At 32.8% G+C, this 12,803-nt stretch overlaps 1 protein-coding gene and 3 non-coding genes across 4 annotated transcripts in view; all 4 read left to right on the top strand.

Moving 5' to 3' along the window:
- The window catches only part of LOC130636319 (ubiquitin-associated domain-containing protein 2-like), a 67,634-nt gene that overhangs the window by 21,536 nt on the left and 33,295 nt on the right, over positions 1-12,803 (top strand). The gene's annotated exons all lie outside the window — the stretch shown is intronic.
- Positions 6,354-6,425, top strand: Trnag-ucc (transfer RNA glycine (anticodon UCC)). Its single transcript has one exon. It is a non-coding gene; the product is annotated as a tRNA-Gly (tRNA).
- On the top strand, positions 7,071-7,142 carry Trnag-ucc (transfer RNA glycine (anticodon UCC)). Its single transcript has one exon. It is a non-coding gene; the product is annotated as a tRNA-Gly (tRNA).
- Positions 9,614-9,685, top strand: Trnag-ucc (transfer RNA glycine (anticodon UCC)). Its single transcript has one exon. It is a non-coding gene; the product is annotated as a tRNA-Gly (tRNA).

The raw sequence follows: 12,803 nt of genomic DNA, 5'->3' as shown, positions 1-12,803 counted from the left end.
AACAAATTTTGACGTTTTGCTCAAGTTTCTGATATAAGAAACACATCTTCAAGTTTGAAACTTTTTGATTTTTCTGATGTCTTAAAAGATTGGAAAATTACATGAATTATGTTGCAAAACTTTGCACAATGATTCTTCTAGGTGAAGTAAACGCATGGTTTTATTACTAATTAACCATAAAGCAAGCTTAAATATATTTTTCGTTTATTTTTTGTTTTTCTCAAACATTTATTGCCTTCTTGTTAAAAAAAGGTTTTTCTTCGTCCAATTTTGATGCAAAGATGGTACCAATATGTTCATAACATACATTTTAGAATTTTAGAGTCGCACTGCTGTTTCTTGCTGACGTCTGCAATTAATCACGCAAAAGTCAGTTTTATCCCCTGGACCTAAAGAGGAATCGTTCCGCATTGAAAAGAGTATTTTAAGGGGGCCAAAAGAAAAATAGCCTTGCAAAGATGAAAAACCAAAACAATATTCTTTCTTCCCTAAGAATATAAATCACTTTTAATAAAACATTTTAGGTATTAAAATATTTTTTTTTGGGGGGGGGGGATTCCATCTAAGTAAGTAAAGGCAGCTGAATCCACACAAAGTTTATTTTGCATTAACTTGCGTACCAATTTTCTACCAGAAGACATCTGAAAAAATTATCAGTCATCTGTTTATGACCTTGAGATTACAAATTACAAGGTAGGTCCGCATTACTCTATCAGTATGAATGAATACGGAAAATAATTCGCAAAGCCGTGAGTTTCTTGAATCAAATATTTTTCTTAAGTAGTACGAAAGACAGAATTGAGCTCGCAAAATCGAGATGCCCGTTGTATTGAGTGTTCGTAATATCGAGAGTATGGTAAAATGTCTTTCTACTAAGGGATCAAAATAAAAAATGTACATTATTTTTTGGTGTTTAACTCTAATTGGTATGGGGTGGTTGTGCTTGCGGCAAATTTCAAATTTATATATCTCCTGGATTACGTGCTGAATTGTTAAAATTTGTGACTAATGTTTTCATTATTTTTATGACGGACATCTGTTCCAAAAAAACTTTCTGCACCCGTTAATGACGTCACAAGTTATTAGACATTGCTTAAAACCACCATAGTAAGCTGAATAAGACGGAAATGCTGTAAATTCTGATCTCATGAGCATAAATTTACACATTTCGGCCAAGTTTTTCTACCTGTAGAAACCTTTTTTCCCGAAATTTAAGATTCTAATTCATGATTTATCCATTTTGTTTTGTAAAAACTCGAACTCATTTTTACTACTATCAGAAAATCAAAATAAAATGGTGAAATGCCGAACGTTTCTAAACGAGATTTTCGTAAGTATTAGCATTTTCCAGATTTGAAAATTGATGAGACGTCACACAGTAAGTGCTGTCAACAAGAAAAAAATTAAGCTACTTCCTTCCCTTTATCTACAATTGTACCAAGTTCTAGTCCTGACTATAACTATGTGGGAAGTAATGGCCAAGGGCACTTTATGTCCTGCCTCCCCTTCTCCCACGTACAAAAAAGCACATGCTAAAGGGTTATTACAAGTGTTTCGAAAAGATCATAAGCTTGCAGAAAAAGTGACAGGAACTTGCCCTTAAAAGCATCTAGAGGAGACAGAATGTCGATATCAATATAAGACACTAGTCAATATTCCGTGGAGGAACTCATGGATCTTCTGGTTCTAAGATTATCGTCCCTCGTGCGTATTCCCCACAATGCTATTTATCCTAATAAATTTATGTTGCCGTTAGCATTTTGAAAAACCGTTTTGGTTTTGGTTTATGTTATATGCTGTCTAATTCATTAGTAAAATTCCTAATGCAAGTCAAAAAGCGCAAGTAAATGTTTTTTTGTTTGTTCAACTTTAATCTTATTTCTACATGGGTTCGTGACCGCAGAAGCAACATGCTGCTTCGCAATTTCTATATTGATTAGAGTATTCGCTTTGCTCCATAACCTATACTTTGGCTCTGTATTTTTTTTGTGGCATGAAAGTTGACATAAATTGAAATAAACAAGTCACATAAAGATAATACGTGGTGATATATAGCAATGAAGGTCTCAGTATACTAATGTCAGCAGCGGTGATCTCTCAATAAAACAATAGACATAGTCACGTGATCTGAAGCATAAACATAAATATAAATATATTTAACTTCTGAGTGAACAAACAAAACAAACATAGACAGTGTTTCCAATTTCCTTTTAAATAGCGCTGTCCCGCATCGTGGTCGCTTGCCTGTGTCCACAATTTTGCTTTTATATTGAGAGAAATAGATGTCGCCTGAGTAATTCGTTCTTTAATAAAGGTATGGAGATTCCCCGAAAAAATCAGCTGTTACTTTTTCGTTTCTTCCTTATATAATCGCACATCAAATTTAAAAATAAAAATGATCCAAAAAAATTTAAATTAATTTTGATTTTGAACAAAATTATATGTTATGTTGTCAAGTACTAACATAATAAAGAGGTACATGTGATGACAACGTTAAGAAAACAGATTATTGGCAATTTCCTGTCTATATGTCGCATGACCATTAATGATTAAGTAATGACTGCGGTCAAACCGCCAATATTTTTAAAATTTTGTCCGTTCACATTCTGATAGACAAATAATAGTAAAAGTTATAAAAACTTAGCACAGCAGAAAAAGGACTTCAATGACAACTGAAAATGTACAAGGCGGTTCTTAATTAGCATCGCTCCGGTAGAAATGGGGTTAGCAACAACGATCCCTTACCAAGCAATGACACGCAATCTTGTACCGACAGATTATAAATCAAAAAAATGATGACATAGTGACATGGTGTGAGGAAAGTAGATACAAATCTGGATTCTGTTAAAGAATTACACAAAATTATAAAGCACCATAACAACTTTGAGTACGGAATAAATTGTATGGTAAGAGAGTTATCCCTGTATTGGTGGTTATAAACCAAATGCATTTTAATCAAAGCCATTCTTTGGACTTAGTTACATGAACTTTCTAGCAAATATATTGCTTTTGCGCATTCTCATCCAAGCTCTGGGGTCGAGTATGGCTTTTATGCATTTAGTTTTCATCACTTACCTGTTCTTACCAACTGCCATGGCAGTATTTACAGAGAAAAACAATCAAATGAAACGAAAATACAAAGTACATACCAGAAGGCGCAAAAACCTCCTTATCACTTACGTTTAATATTACTATATATGATAATCTTTCTTATCCGTCCACATTTTTTTCTGTCCAAGTCGTATCTGATTTGTTATTTACTTTTAGATTGAAAGAATAATTGAAAAATAACACGCAGCTGGTGATCGGCTTATCATTTTAGCGAGAACTCTTCCCACAACTTCATTCTTATCGACAATCAAATTTTGTGTATTTGACCATCTGCCCAAAAGGCAAGAGGGAAGGTTTCGGGGCTAAAATAGTATCTGCAGAAGATAAAAAATAATAAAACACAACAACAACAAAAACAGGGAAGTGAGCAAATTTTAACCCTTCTTTACTCCCACAGAAGTTGTATGTGTAAGTTTTTTTGTCTAAGTAATATTTTTCGTCCAATCATGTTTTGGAAATTAGCATTCTTTAAAATGTTGATAACCATTTTAAGATAATGTGTTCTTTTAATTGATTCCAAAACAAGAAGCATCTTTATATAGATTTTGCAAAGAAGAAGATAATAAGGATAAGAGTAAACAAAGAAATAACAACTAAAAATAAAAATTGTAACCACATACAACATCACCGAGCATCAACAATGCATAACTTGGAACTATTCTTTTATATGTATCAAAATGACGAATAAACATATAGATAAGCTGGAATGCACAGGGATTCGTTGATGAAACAGACCAAAACCAAATGATTGTCCTCTAAGGCAGACAATCGTTTAGCCTAAGTCTGCAATTTTAGAAAATGTGTCACAAGATTGGACAGGCCTAACTATTGACAAACAATTCCCATGCTTTTAAGCCTGTGTCATAGGATGGGACAGGCCCACTTTCTAGAAGCACTTTTTAGAAACAGCCACAACATGGGTCAGTTTGAAGACTCCCAGACTAAATTTAAGCCTTGTAACATGGGAAACACACTGATTCAAATTTTTAAAAAATTGAAGACAGGTCTGGCCCAACTGTGGACAAATGCACAATAGTGTCTTTAGGAGAGGACAAAAGAAAACAAAAAATATACGGAGGAAAATAAATCATGAATTCTCTAAATATAATCTATTACAAATATAGCTAAAGTAATGAGCAACACAAATACAATGTCATAATTTTTTCCCTTAAAAATTGAACAAACACAGACATAAATTCACAAATATTAGTAGCACAGTCGGTAGAGCGTACAACTCATTTCCAGGTGGTTGTGGGTTTGATCCCCACATAATGCTGTTGTTCAGTTGGGAAAGAAATTCAAAAAAGATTTCTGTAGCTCAAATGGGAGCTTAAGGACTCACTCATAACATAAAATATATATTAACTTATAATATTTCTTTAAAATCATAGTCAATCTCTCTGTTTCTTGAATATATAACAAAATATTTCAATCATGGATGCCCCAGCAAAACGATTCTCGCTCTCAGGTTACGTGATAGATCAAGTTGCAATAATTCCATCAAAGATTATATTGAAAATAAACATAGCAAAATAGCTTTAACAACAGCTTAGCTATACTGCCACCTGTGAATATATATAATATGAAATTACACCCAGCTAAATGTTATATTTTGGTATCTGAGTCATAATTATTTAGCTAGTCATTATGCACACAAACATCTCCGATAATTCAACAAGGAAGTCTCTAACTGCTTTTTAAAATGCATTCGCAGATATGGTCTTACACGAGTTGCAGTGTTGCTTTTGCTACCCACAACAATCTTGAAATGCATAACTCTATTTAATCTCAGCTAGCCATATACAACAATACCTCGGAGAAAGTTGCAGCAGTTCAGTTTTTTCACTTTATTGTAGTTAGTTTACGTTAAATACAAGGTCTTGAAGTATGCAAACATTTTTAACGCAATTGGTCCTGGTCCGTCAATTGACACAGCAGCATGTCAAAAGATGGGCCACCATGTCCAAAGATGGTCAATCCCGTCTTAAGACGGGCCGTGTTCTAAGTTGGGTCAGAATAGCGCCCCCATGGTGGGCGCCGAATGGCGAATTTTCAATTTTCACATCTCTAGATTGGCGGATAACGCCCTTCAAGATGTCAACGATCTCATGGCTCTATGTGAAAAATCACGATGAATGTTTCGATATTTTTGCAATTTAGAAAGCTGCATTGTTTAATTGGCATTTAGATAGGCAAAATTTAGATAAAAATTTCCATCAAAACCAAATGGCAGAAAGAGATACATATTTACGTTACACGACTACAATAATATAAAAAATTATAAGAACATTAGAAATTTTAAGGGTGCTGGTACTTTTTAAAAAGTTTGCATCCCATTTGAACTTTTAAAATGTGCTGCCACAATCAGTGTTTTTTATAATAGTGATCTATGGGGAGGATCCGCATATTCCTGAACGACTTCTCTTTTTAAAATAAAAAAAATTTGTTAGCTTCTTCATATGATCAGCATGTGATTTGTGAATATGCGATACCGTCAGATTACTCATCCGTGTATCAGTGGTTGTAACTCGAAGGTGAGTTTTTATGTGATTCAAAGCTAAAAAACATTGTTCGCTAACAATATTTGTAACAGGCATAACTAACATCAGTTTTCCCACTTTGATGACTTCAAACAAAAGTAGTTTTTTTGGGTTTATGTCTAAGAAGATAAACAAAGAAAACTAAGGAGGTATTTAACAGAACTAAATCCTTCTCTCTTTTTCTCTCTCTTTTTTTCTTTCTTTCTTTCTTTCTCTCTTTCTCTCTCTCTCTTACGGTGTTGTATTCTTGCAACGGACGTCAAACGGAAAATTACTTTTGATAAAATATTGGACTTTAAAATGTTTTACATTGAAACACTTCTAGCTTTTATATATTCCAAACTTGTGCAAGGACGTTCCTAAAATGACAAAAGAAATAACCAATGTTTTTCTTTTAAATTTCATTAAATAATTTTCTCAGATATAATGTCATATAGCTTTGTTAGCATTGTATATATTTGTTTGTTTGTTTTTTTTGACTAACGGAGATTCTCTTCAAAAACAACTTATTGTTTTACTTTATTAAAAAAAAATAATAATAACTATTACTTACAAATAGAAAATTTTGAGGATTGTAAACAATAAGCAATTACATCGTAACAAGAAGATTTTAAAAGATCGTAATGTGTAATTATGCAGTAATTTCTTCAGACAATAACACTTTGTATAAATATGTACCCAAAAGATTTAGTAAACAGCACAGCGTCGGTGGTGTAAAGGTTAGCATTGTTGCCTTCCAAGCAATAGATCCGGGTTCGATTCCCGGCTGACGCAAGATTTTTTTGACATTTTTTTATTTTATACCAACATTTATTAAAGTTTATTAGCACCACCTCATCAATAACGTTTTTATTATTATTATTATTATTAGGTTTAAAGTTGTAGAAAAGTTCATACAGGTGTTGACGGATGTTAAAAGGATGCATATTTTGTTTATAGCTTCCACTGTACTTCCGAAAAGCCGAGTGTTTTATTTTGTGAACATAAAAATGTTTTAAGCCGTTTTTGAATGTAACAAAATGAGTAAACATACAAAGCAAGGAAGTAATTTTTTATCAATTTATTTATTCATTTTTTTGCTTATTCTTTATTGATATCGTAGTGTACACATTTCAGTGAATTACTGCTACTGTAGCTCATCCTGAATGTTTTTAGTGTAGAATGGAGCCTTGTAAACTTTTTGACTAATGGAAGACCTGTTTTGCTTGTAAAACAACATTGCGTAGAATAAAAATTATTAGGCAAAAGATATAAAAAAAATTAAAGGTTTTAATTTAATATAATATAATATTTAATATAATCATATACTTGTTAAAAACGCTTTCAATGGACACAAAGTATAAAGCAATTATGAATGTTTTTGTTTACAATGAAAATATAACAGTTTGTATAAAATAACTGTGTAATCCGTTGTCCACAGCGTCGGTGGTGTAAAGGTTAGCATTGTTGCCTTCCAAGCAATAGATCCGGGTTCGATTCCCGGCTGACGCAAATTTTTTTATACAAAAGTCCTGAGATTATTTTTTTAAATTCGAAAACAAGGCGAGCCGGTATATTCGCATGGTAAACATGGCAAGTAATGCAGAAGAAACCGTACAAATGTGACCATTTAAGAAAAACTACTGCATGATGTCATAGTCTACGGACTATGATGATGTAGATCAAAAAGTGAAAATGGTTTGCAAAATAATGACGAAAATTGAGGAAATACAAATACCTGAAAGATTTACTCTTTTTTACATTTATAGAAATAGAGGAGCATAGGTCAAAATGTGGTAAAGGAAAGGCTATAATAAAAATACGAGATCGTTGAGGGAGGTTTATGGAAGAGAGATACATTTCAGTCCATGATAAATTTACGAAAAAAAAAAGAAGAGTAATATCTTTATCGTTAAGTAAACTTGTCGGGCAAGTATGAAAAGTGAAAAGGGAGCATGAGAGTCTAGGTAAACTAAAAATCAGGCAAAGCCATTAAGCTAATTGTACCTGCCCTGCAGGAGAATCTGGTTATTGTAACCATATCATGACCCTGTTTTTTGAAATAAAAGAATATTTACTGCGGCAGATTGAATTTTGGCAGAAAAAGTTGCCAGTCAAGCCAAACTAGACATTGGGGTATGCCAATAGCAGTTATGTTTACAAAAATACAAGGTTGCGTAAAGAATAAATGTTTCTCCTTCACATTATACGTCCAACAGTTCTGCTACATTCGCTAAGATGATAATTTGTTTCAAGATTAATGTATAACTTGATGTTTTTTAAAATTTAAAAATTAACTTATGATCGCATACATGTTTCTTCTATATGCTGGGTACATTCACTGATAAAATTTGTCTGACATGCTTTGTTTTTCTAGTTAGGCTAGAACAGGAAATGCTCAACTTTATTTTCAAAATACAATAAAATCTCGTTCAAAGCCAGAGTTAGTTTTTAGTTACCCGTTTTCTCTTCGTTGATGCTTGCAGCATTTTAATAACTTTCATTTAAACAGCTACCTCTTTCGTTTTTGTTTGTTGTACGACCAAATCAATATCGCATCTACCACGTACATTCTCATCTACCACTGTCTCCTTGTTGTTTTGAAACAACTCACAAATATGGGATATTATTTAAAACCAATAAAAGTCGCATTGGCTACAATAACTTTGACAATTAAATAAAAGTCAGTACGCCTATATACGAACATTAACTTGTGTTTTGGAGATTTTATCTTTTATATTCGCCTACATAATTAAAAGTTCGTCGACATTGTTTTTCGTCTAAAAACAATATTACAACTTTGTACTTTGTATTATATATGAAACTATACCAGTTATACCCTTTACTAACTTGCTGCTTAAATCAACAGACTCGTATTTCTTCAAAATGCTTCTCACATAAAAGTATATGCTTCGATAAATTTTCTCTTATCAATTTTACTTTCCAAGCGTTACCTAAACATTGTCCTTAGGGGAAGAGTGAAAAAAGTTAAATTCTTTTGTTTAGCTTCACTCCTTGTACAATTAGCAGCAGCACACCAAGACATGCTGTTATCTTTGCTATATTGCAATTAAATCGTATAATATTTACAAGCGTGCAATATTTATCTTTAATATTTCATTATTTTTTAAAGGAAAAGTAAAAAAAATTATAAACGGGGGAAAATACGTGGTAATATAAAAATTGTTAAAGCTTTCCTACAGAAATGGCGTGCGGAAGAAATTCTATGACTTATGTGAACGTCTGCTAAGAAGTTTGATGTGAATACCTTATTAACAAATCGTAAAGACTTTCTTGGAATAAAATTTTATAAGCATCGTAGGTAAGCTTTACGTTTATTACCACATCTTTTCCCGGCAACGTTTTCTTTTATTATTATTATGAGGTGCACCATAATAACCCGTCTTTTTTACTCCTTGTATAGCTACATCATTTATGTATTACACCCATAAGCAGTGGAAAAAATCCACGATCAATATTAAAGGATATTAAAAGGATTCATTATTTTGTTTATAGTATTTACTTTCCTTCAAAAAATTTATTTTCTTGTAATGTAAACATAAATGTTTTTGAATAAAGAAAATGAGTAAACATACAGAGCAAGGAAGTTTGTAATTCTTTATTTATTTATTTATTTATTTTTTTATTTTATTTTTTGACATTTATTTCCGTGGTGTACACATTTCAGTGAAGTACTGCTATTGTGGCGTATCCTGGATGTTCACGGATGTTCTCTCTAAAGGAACGTCAAATCTTCGTAGAGAAACTTTTTAACCAACCTATTCTTTCTTGTAAAACAACTTAAGATGATTTTACGATCAGTCAAAAGATATAAAAAATATTAAGGGTTTTATTTTGTTATAATAATATACTTATCAAAACCGCTTTCAATGGACCCGAAGTAGAGAGTAATTATCAATGTTATTGTTTTCAATCAAAATTTAACAACTTATAGCTATAACATAACTGTATTATAAATCATAGCGTCGGTGGTGTAAAGGTTAGCATTGTTGCCTTCCAAGCAATAGATCCGGGTTCGATTCCCGGCTGACGCATTAATTTTTGTAAATTTTTTTAATGGAAGTTCTACACTTGCTTTTTCCCCGGTATAGACGGTTCCAATGTGCTCCTAGAATTACCTTAAAACAGATTTGCTGCATGGAATAGAAAGCCTTTAAAATTATTGCAAGTGCCTCAGGTAATAATAATGACATGTTCTTTTTAATAAAAAGGTAGAAATTCTCGATAGCATTATCAGCACGAGGAAAATAGCTGGGTGAAGTATCCTTTTTAATGTATTTCCGAAGATTTTATGAGCTAGCTGTATATTCCCTTAATTATTAGCCAGTTTGCTCAACCTACAAATCAGGGATCCCATGATTAAGGCATTGCTTCTTTCACCATTTTTAACTACTATGCCAATAGCTATGGTACAAGTACAAACCAAGCTTAGCTGTCATAAATGTATTCTAGCTTTCGTGTCTTGTCTTTAGAATGTTTCGTCTCTTTTCTTCAGAAAAATAAATAAACCCAACGTATACCTCAAACAATGCATCGCGCGCGTTATGTTTGTCAAGCTGATTGTTTTGGTTTGATTGGCTATGTCGACCATTGTTGACGCAAATTTCAGGCAATCTGACCGTAAACATTCCAATTTGGTGGCTACGATTAAATCTGCGAAGATACTCCCATTAAGAAGTGCTTGTGCTGATACAGTAGACGTCCCTTAATTCGAATGCCGCTTAATTCAAACTTTCCGTTATTTCGAACAAATTACCAAGTCCCTTGAGTTTGGTTTAATAAAGTCTTATATTTTGAGCTGCTTAATTCGAACTCCGCTACTTCGAACATTTCGCTAATTCGAACAATTTTTTAGTCCCAAAGATGCATTATGCTCGTTAATTCAAAATTTTGTGTATCGATAAACAAAATCTTAAGGGAAAATAAAAAAAACGTTTTCATTTTTATTCATTTTTATTGCATCAATGGTGGCAAAATTTCTGTTAATTTATCAATTAAATGAAGTTTACAAGGGATTTGGATGCCTTGCCCATCACCAAGCAAACAACGTTAAAAGATTTTTATAAAAAGTTGTAGTAAAGTTATAATAAAGTTATATTAGCATAACACCTTTAAATGTTTAAAATTCTTGTTTTTTCTGAACTTCCGATAATCCGAACATTCGTTATTCGAACAAATAATTTAGTCCCTTGCGTGTTCGAATTAACGGACGTCTACTGTACATGGTTGATAAGAGCAAAAATCTTCCACCGGGACTCGTTTTTCTCACACCTCCTTGGTTCACAGGATCTGATGCCTGCATCACAGACTTGTGGGTTAAACCTAGCTAGCTCTTACTCTGTTTTGTTATGATAACCAATAAAGTAAATAAAATTTTTACAAAAATGCGCAACTACCACCAAGATAAGAGGCGAGTTTAGCTCAGCTGGCAAACCATTAACTAGCTAGATCCCAAACGTATAACCGGAATTGTGCGGCTAGCTGTAAAAACACACAAACAATAATTCTTACCTGATAATTTTTAGTGATAAAATCAAATTACATGGTTTTTAGCACCAAGTTCTTCATATCATCAGAGTGTTTTAGGTAGGTGCATTTTGCAAAACGTTGCTTTAGTGAGTGTTTGAAAGTTTCTTTCAGTAGAGAGACCGTCATGCGGTCACAATAAAAAAGTGAGGTAAAAAAACTGCCCTATCGCTCCATATGAACTCTCTTGTCTCGTCCTTCTTTTGTAGTACAAATAATTTCATATTCTAATTGCACGCATTATCAATTCAATTAGACAAGTATATACTGTAGATGATATTTCAACTTGTCTTTTCAGCTTTCATATTATTGTTAAAGGTTTATCATTTGTGGAACAGGGTAAAAAAGATTAATCACCCTTTAAAATATTGTTATGATTAATTCGAGTTTTTATCGGTTTGAAAGGCAGTTTGGGTGCCAAGTATCAAAGATTGTTGATCACTAGATCCAATGTGCTTAAGTTGGTCCTGGATTGTTTTGTGTCTTGTGGACGCTGCAAAAGTTAGGTTAGGAAAACTAACTTTTCAAAGGAACAAATTCTCCATATCTTTATCGTACAAAAAATCATCGGTAAAAAAATTTCATGGGTAACATTATTTGTTACTTGCTAAGTAATTCGTCACTTTTTACCGACGGATTTTTTGCCAGGCTAGAAAATATAAATCAAAGCCATGCGCCGCTGTTTATGTAGAAAAAAAATATGTCACAAAAAATGTGTAAAATAATAACGTCGAATCCTGTCGAATCTGCATTTGCACTTTTCCATGTTAACGATGATTTTTTTTATACTTTTTTGCGTTATTGTTAAGGACATCCTTCTAATTCATATTCAGAAATCTCTCAGCAGATAGTTTAATTGATCATACTAAACTTATCACCCCCTAAATTCAAGTTCCTTTTAGGTTGGTACAACCTTAAAAGAAAAGAAAAAACTTTTAATTCCTCCAAGGTTTAACTTTTTGCAAAGTAGCTCTTTTATCATACCAACCGCGTGATAAAAGAGCTCTTGTGAGTAAACAACACTCTGTTTTGTTTGGTATAAGTAATAGAACTTAATGCAATAACATTCGTGTGTCAGTAGGTTTGATGTATAGCTTTCTTTTCAAGGTAGACAGTGGTATTCAGGAAGTCTATTTCCTTTGCAGAAAATTTATGCCGACAGTACTTGGATTGGCTATTTACGCGTGTAAGAATGTTGCTTGATCTTTTATATAAAAATTTGAGCTTGATGCGGTTCTGATGAATTGTCTGAGATGAATTCACAGCTGTTACAATGTCTTGGATCTTGGATTTCAGATAAAATATAAATAAGCAACATTCGGATGTGCATGTAGATGTTGTGAACTTCGTTGTTTGTGTATCATCTTGTAACGGTTGAGTAAAGTTATTTGCTTGAAATAAAACCCTTTGTCGAATCAACCCAGAGATCTTTACATAGTAAGTTTATTGTCAGGGCGCTTTGAGCGTACTTTATTAACGTAATCATATTTGTTTCTGGTTTTATTTATTTTTTTCCAGGAGAGGTGCTTTAAAAAAAAAAATTCAGAGTGCGCACGCGCTAACAGAAAAACAAACCAACGAAAAACTGGTGAGTTTTTGCGCTATAGCGAAAAATGTAGTAAAAAA

The sequence above is a fragment of the Hydractinia symbiolongicarpus genome, chromosome 3 (genome assembly GCF_029227915.1).
Source record: "Hydractinia symbiolongicarpus strain clone_291-10 chromosome 3, HSymV2.1, whole genome shotgun sequence".
Classification (NCBI taxonomy): domain Eukaryota; kingdom Metazoa; phylum Cnidaria; class Hydrozoa; order Anthoathecata; family Hydractiniidae; genus Hydractinia; species Hydractinia symbiolongicarpus.
Note: the sequence above shows the minus strand (reverse complement) of the source record. Positions and strands in the feature narration are given on the sequence as shown.